We start from the raw sequence: 6,187 nt of genomic DNA, 5'->3' as shown, positions 1-6,187 counted from the left end.
TGCAACAGAATTGATTAAGACCCCTTTCTTTAATTATGTTCCAAATATCACATTACTATGTTGATAAGTAAAAAAGTTACAGTTATTTAATGAAACAAGCCTAAATTCATGATTATTTTAGAATTTAATTGAAACTCATGAGGGGTATATTTTGGTCAGAAATATAGTAACGAAAGGGTTAATATAATGAACTCTTGACTTTGTATATCTGCATTTGAATATGGATATGTGTATGTTTTCTATATTGTAATATCATAATATTATGTTGACCAACTGTAACATTGAATATAGAACATATGTATGTATATTGATTTATATTATTATTATGTATATGTATATATATATATGTATAGGAGTATGGGTATATGCACTTATATGTATGTGTATATTATATATTATGGGTATGTACCCACTCTTGTATGGGTGTACCTCCTCTGATATTCATATTTAATTTAGTTTGTATTTCATAATCTCTGAAGAGGCTTTGGGATATTTTTGTAAGTGCCTCATTTATAACTTCATATTGACCTATCAGACATGGCTAATATGAGCATAATGAGACACCCATATCTGCATGGCCGAAACATCTGTAAGATGTAGTTTATATTTATATTTGTATTTATTTATATTGACTTATGCATACTGTAATTATTGTATCATATTACTCTTTCATGTACATTGTTTTGTTCTATATTATTATGTTTGACCTTAATGTTCATATGTAGTGGTTTAATAAATTATTTGATTGAGTATTATCTTGTAGTTGATCATTGATTAAGATGTGTTTCTCCATTTTCTTATTTTGTATTATTAATTTGTGGTAAAACATTTTACCTTTGCCCATATAATACAGTAAATGAATTAATTGCATCGCAATTCTTAACATTTATGTATTAACTTTGTTGGGTGCTTTACTAGCAGTATATTGGATATATGTTATCCCATGGAGGGTTGCACTTACAACACCTATCTCAATTTGTATATATATATATATATATATATATATATATATATATATATATATATACAGGGTTATTCAAAAAGAATGAACCAATTTCATTACGCATTATTTTATTAAGGAAAAGCAATAGAAAACTGCAGCTAAGTCACAAGTATTTACTTACAATCAACTTTATTTCCTGTCTTACAAGTGTTTAATATGGCCACCACCTGCAGCACGGGCAACATCAATGTGATAATCCAATCGAAGTCGTATGTAGAGGGTTCGTTGGACACAGTGTGAGACACCTGTTGTTATTGTTAGGCCTAACTCATAGTAATGTCAATACCACCATGACCGATATCCAAACTACAGTGGAGAAGGCTAGCCACTGGATTTGGTTAAAAAGAGATGATGAGCGATGGCTAGAAGAATATTGAGCTTCATTTGATAACCAGCTGATCTAGCAAGCAGGGCCTCATGTTAGTGAGTGGGGGGGAGGGCGGTGCGTGTTGATGCTATCAAGAAGTAGGCCCCGAAACGGTGCACATTCTCTCCGGATGACCCCATACACTTGCTGGCTTCTGGTATGCGGAGTTTTTGACTGGTAGCACTTGCATGTGCAAGTTGTTTGCAAGACATCTAAGAGAATTCCTCCCAGACATGTATCAGCATATCATGATCAACTTTTATAATGGCATCTTCACACATCTTTCTTCTCTGAGTCACTAAGAGCAAGCATACCATTATCTATTTGCACACATATCTCAACTACCACATCTCTATTCTCTCTGATACACTGCTTTGCAATCCTGAACACCTCATGCCTCTGATCTTATCTTCCATTATTCCTTTTGCAATGTAAACCTGTTGCCAAATTTATACATAGTTAAAAAAAAGTAAATAGAGTTGGAAAATGCACAGAAGTATATTTTAGAGAACATTTAATAAAATGTAACTGGTTTCAATGTATCAATCTTATCAAATATTAGAAACAATTTTGGGGGGAGTCAGAGAGAAAAAACATTTTCTATGGGGTTTAACAGCTTGTACCCATATTTGAGTTCTTGATGAAATTTTGCTTTAGTCTCTCTAATATTTCTAATATTTGATAAGATGGATACATTGAAACTGGTTATATTTTATTAACCATTCTGTAAAATATACTTCTGTGCCTTTTCCAACTTTATTTACATTTTTAATTATAATTTTTGATTTGCATGGCCTCTTAACCACTTTTCATCTCTCTCTTCCTCTCCATATATATATATATATATATACGTTTATATATTTGTCTTGCAAGATTCTTGATGTGAAATCGTGTATTGAAACAGATGTTGTATTTAGGAATGGTCATTTTGCCAGTTTAACCAATAAAAACACATGCACTATATATTTGGTGTTAATTTGATTCAGCTTTATTTATATTTTACATTAATCGTAATCTTATTTCGGCCAGAGTTCTTTCGTCACACTTCTGTGACCGCATCAGTGGTCCTTTGCTTTCTTATTTCTTATTTGTGTGTCTCTCCTTACTAACGGTCAGCCATTTTGTATTTTGTATTCCTATTGTATGTGTCTTTATTTGCGCATGCGTATACCTCTATGTTTAATTAGTGTGTGCGTGTGTGTGGGGGAAGTGCCTGTAATATTTGTATCTCCTGTTTATACACGTTCGTGTAATTTGTTTGTTTATTTTGTTCATGTGTTTACACCTACTTATTATTATTTGTTTTTCTTTGGTTGTATTTAGTTAAATAATTAAAAAAAAAATTTTTTTTTTGTTAATGTATATAGTTATTAACTTCCATTTGTTTATTTATCTGTGTATTTTATTATGTTTTTAGTTTGTATCGCTAGTATAACCGGTGATGTGGCCAACCTCTTCATGGTATGGTGGGACAGAAGGCTTAAGGAATGCCTGACACAATTTTGGGGGAAGTCAGAGAGGAAAAACATTTTCTATGGGGTTTAACAGCTTGTACCCATATTTGAGTTCTTGATGAAATTTTGCTTTAGTCTCTCTAATATTTCTAATATTTGATAAGATGGATACTTTGAAACTGGTTATATTTTATTAACCATTCTCTAAAATATACTTCCGTGCCTTTTCCAACTTTATTTACATTTTTAATTTTAATTTTTGATTTGCATGGCCTCCTAACTACTTTTCATCTCTCTCTTCCTCTCCATATATATATATATATATATATATAATATATATATATATATATATATATATATATATACGTTTATATATTTGTTTTGCAAGATTCTTGATGTGAAATCATGTGTTGAAACAGATGTTGTATTTAGGAATGGTCATTTTGCCAGTTTAGCCAATAAAAACACATGCACTATATATTTGGTGTTAATTCCAGAGTGTTATGTTCGTCAACACCACCCCTAGAGGCAAACTGGTGTACCGCTTTAGAAGGGCCCTAGACAAACTTAAGCTAAGGATTAAGGTTGCTGAAAGGCCAGGAAACCCTATCAAATCCCAAATCAGTAGAACCTACCCTTTTAGTAGAACCCCCTGTACAGATAGGAACTGTACTGTGTGTAGATTTATCCCACAAACAAATTGTAAAGCCAGAAATGTAGTCTATAGTATAAGATGTACAGAGGGACAGTAACAAGACAATGATGTACGTAGGGGAAATGGCACAGAGCATAGGAGAGCAGGTAAATGTACATTGGAGAGAACTTAAGGAAGAAAAGAGCTCATCGGTTCTGTACTAGTATGCCAAGCAGGAACACGGGGGCTCACTCAACAACATAGAAGTTAAAATCTTGTCCACACATAGAACAGATGCAACAATTAGACAAATTACAGAATGGTCAGTGGCAAGAGAGGAAGAGGCCGACCAAGAACCCGCTGGCTTGACACCATCAAGAGTGATACCGGAATGGACATAGCCAGTGTGAAAGAAGTGGCCCAGTATAGAACTGAACTGGAGGACACTGATCCAACGAGTAACCGAGAGTCGACTTCAACTGAGCGGATAGATAGATAGACAGAAGCTACACACATAATAGAAGATAAATTTAGCCTGAATAGGAAACTGGAATGGAACACTGGCACACACCCCCAACACACCACAGCATATGACAGAATAAGATCCCCATAAACTGATAACAATATAAACAAAACTAAAAACATAATAAAATACACAGATAAATAAACAAATGGAAGTAAATAACTATATACATTAACAGAAAAAATTTTTTTTAATTAATTTAACGAAATACAACCAAAATAATAATAATAATAATAATAATAATAATAATAATAATAATAAGTAGGTGTAAACACATGAACAAAATAAACAAACAAATTACACGAACGTGTATAAACAAGAGATACAAATATTACAGGCACCCCCCACACACACACACTAATTAAACATAGACACAGGAATCACAACCATGTTTCATGGTCTGCTACCACAACAGCTCCTTTATAGGATCCAGTTAGCTCAAGACATCATCAGGAGGAACCACGTTCGGTTTCGGCCCCTACTCCTCTACCATTTTGATGTGGTGGGGCCCCCTCTTTTGGAGGTATCTTCAGCTCTGGTGTTGGGTGCATTTCTTCTTTCTTCTGTTCCTTGGCCTCTTCGATGTATCGTCAGCGAGTGTCAGCCAGTGACTGACTGACTTGTCAAACTTTTCCCTTTAAATACCTGCCGCTAGGCTCCAGCAGGCAGCCCCAGCAAGTTGTCACGTGACACTGTCTCACCTTAACTGACTAGTGAAGGCGCGTAGTTTTAGCCCACGCATTCTCTAAATGACCGTCACCTGTCAGTCAGCGAGGCTGATTCAGTGTCAGCTTGTCTCACCTAATGAATGTTATTTCCCGCTGGCATGTTATGACTTTCAAGCCATTTTCGGTCTTCCCGCTTCAGCCATATACAGAAGCTGGCTTTTTCGACCACCTCCTGTACTCTCCTTATTAGTTTTCGCAGCTCGGAGCTAGAAAAAACAAATCTTCTTTTGAAAAGTGTTGTCATTTTCCTTTCAATGAAGCTTCTAGCCTCCACTGCCAGGTGATGATATTCGACATTCCATTCCTGTTCTCTGCATTCTCCGATTAGCTTTTTGTACCTCTTCTCCTTTCATTCCTCTGCATTGTCGATGTTCTCTTCCCAAGGTACTGTCAGTCCTAGTAAAATTCCTATTCTCCGGTCTCTGTTCCATAGGACTAAATCCGGTCTTTTTGTTGTTTTTATTAGTGGAAATATTACTTGTCTTTCCAAGTCAGTGGCCACCTCCCAGTATCCTTTCCATCTTTCATCTATCTCGTATACTTAACTTGTAGGCCTGGTTTTATATCCTTTTCCCTCCTTCTGGAAGTATACTTTCCTGCTCTTTTCTACTTTTGGGTACTCTCCCCTATTGTACCTCTTGATCTTCTCCTTGAGTGCTGCGCTTATGACACCGAGGACTTCTTTATGCCACCATGTATATCTTTCTAGTGCTAGTCTGCAACTTGACAGAACATGTCTAACCGTCGCTTTCTCTCCGCATCTACACTCATCGGTTGTTTTTATGTTCCACCGGACTAAGTTCACCGGTGAGGGTAGAACATCAAAGGTAGACTTGATCAGGAAGGATGTTCTTGCTTGTTCCCAAGCCCAAAGTTCCTTCCATGATATTCTGCGGTTGATCACATATTCCTCCCATCTCAGGCACTGTCCCTGTTGACTGCATTGCACCAAATGTACATTTCGCCTTTCTTCTTCCTCCTTTCTCACTTCGTATACCACTGCCTCTTTCATCTCTTTTACACTGCTCTTGCAAAATGGCCTGAAATTTTGTAACCCTAGGCCGGTTCTTGCTTCTTGCATCGCTCCGACTATATCTGCATGCCTTGGTTTTCTGCCTCTTCTGCTTTCCATTTCTTCCCTGTTTGTACCTTTGGAGGGTTTTCCCGGATGCTCTGATCTTTTGAATACCTTAGCATCATAACTCCTTGCCTTTCCTGCCTTATATTTTTCGGCGATTGATGTTATTGTTAGTTGCAGCACGGGTTTTCCATATGGTGCAGTTGTATTCAGTGGTTTTGGCAGACCAAGCCATTTTCTGATAAACACACTGCATCTTTGTTCCATCCATTCTACTCTAAATCAAGGCTATTTCGTACATTTGCAATGGCCACATTGTTCTTGGGTACAGCCTAAATTGCAGTATCCAACATTTGAATTTTCCCGGCAGCGTTGTTCTGTCAATTGCCTTTAATCCTTG

The 6,187-nt window shown here is 36.2% G+C and overlaps 1 long non-coding RNA gene across 2 annotated transcripts; it reads left to right on the top strand.

The window, feature by feature from the left end:
* The first annotated feature begins 314 nt into the window (after window positions 1-314).
* LOC118762969 lies at window positions 315-4,158 on the top strand. 2 transcript variants are annotated; one of them, XR_004998723.1, is made up of 3 exons: window positions 315-327; window positions 3,375-3,784; window positions 3,965-4,158. It is a non-coding gene; the product is annotated as an uncharacterized LOC118762969 (long non-coding RNA). The 2 variants fall into 2 exon arrangements; XR_004998722.1 differs by lacking the exon at window positions 315-327 and having other exon boundaries at window positions 3,363-3,784.
* Window positions 4,159-6,187: the final 2,029 nt, after the last annotated feature.

Source organism: Octopus sinensis, linkage group LG1 (genome assembly GCF_006345805.1).
Source record: "Octopus sinensis linkage group LG1, ASM634580v1, whole genome shotgun sequence".
Lineage (NCBI taxonomy): Eukaryota > Metazoa > Mollusca > Cephalopoda > Octopoda > Octopodidae > Octopus > Octopus sinensis.
Note: the sequence above shows the minus strand (reverse complement) of the source record. Positions and strands in the feature narration are given on the sequence as shown.